Raw genomic sequence first — 1056 nt, 5'->3', positions numbered from 1 at the left:
TAAACAAAACAAACACAGTAAAAACTAACGGAGTCATTAACTTGTAACAACTATTAAACATAGTAAAAAGTATGCAAAACATTCGACAATAGCAAGTTTATGTATTAGATCCCAGGATATTTATGTATGTTTATGTGTGTGTGTGTGTGTAATTATGTATGCATAAAAATATATGGATAACCTCATAAATATCTATAATACAAAATGCATTTCCGCAGGGTCCCCCGAAATGTTCCGTTTCAAGAGTAAATAAAACCAAAATTAACAGTAACAAAATATTTTTATTTCTTGCTTTTGAATTTCATATTTCATGCTGTGTTGTAGCCTAAGAGTGCATAATTCTTCACGTGATTCATGGCATACGCACGTTTTACTAATGTCACGACAGTACAAATTACAACGTTAAGCGTCCCTCATTTTAGTGTCTATTGACTGACTGACAGATAACACACTACTGTATAATGGTGCGAGTGGTTAAAATAGGTGACCCCTCCAGGAGGCTTTTTGCTTCTTTGCGGGAAAAAAGTAACCAAACTTTTCTAATTTCTTGACGTCTGATCACTTCAGAAGTTCTTGGGTATGCTTTAGATGGGATCTAAAACCTCAAACTTGATTTATTTTTCCATTTCAGTGGCTATTTTTAATAATCGTCAATTAGTTTTCAGCAAAGTGAACACATTTAAGGATAATGAAAAATATTGAAAAAAAAGTGAAAATAATTTAAATATGACTTTAAAACACAACGAAATAAATGGCGTACGTTGTGCGGTCACCTTTGCTAGTAAACTTAACACTATAACGACCCGAATGTGGCCTCATGGTTAGCGTATAGGACAGGGGGATCCGAAATACCCGGGTTCTAGACGTGGTGCTAGAAAAAAAAATGTTTCGCACTTTCAGGTGTGTTTGTTTGTAGTTAAGCACAAAGCTACACAATGGGCTATCTGTGCTCTGTCCACCACGGGTATCGAAACCCCGTTTCTAGCGTTGTAAGTCCGCAGACAAACCGCTGTGTCGTTGGGGTGGTGTTTCAGGAGTGCGTGTGTTTTGAGATTG

At 36.5% G+C, this 1056-nt stretch overlaps 1 protein-coding gene across 1 annotated transcript in view; it reads left to right on the top strand.

The window, feature by feature from the left end:
• LOC111085380 (protein CASP-like) overlaps positions 1–1056 on the top strand; it is a 300479-nt gene that overhangs the window by 13522 nt on the left and 285901 nt on the right. The gene's annotated exons all lie outside the window — the stretch shown is intronic.

This window comes from Limulus polyphemus, unplaced genomic scaffold (assembly GCF_000517525.1).
Source record: "Limulus polyphemus unplaced genomic scaffold, Limulus_polyphemus-2.1.2 Scaffold358, whole genome shotgun sequence".
Lineage (NCBI taxonomy): Eukaryota > Metazoa > Arthropoda > Merostomata > Xiphosura > Limulidae > Limulus > Limulus polyphemus.
This window is presented reverse-complemented; position numbering and strand designations above follow the sequence as displayed.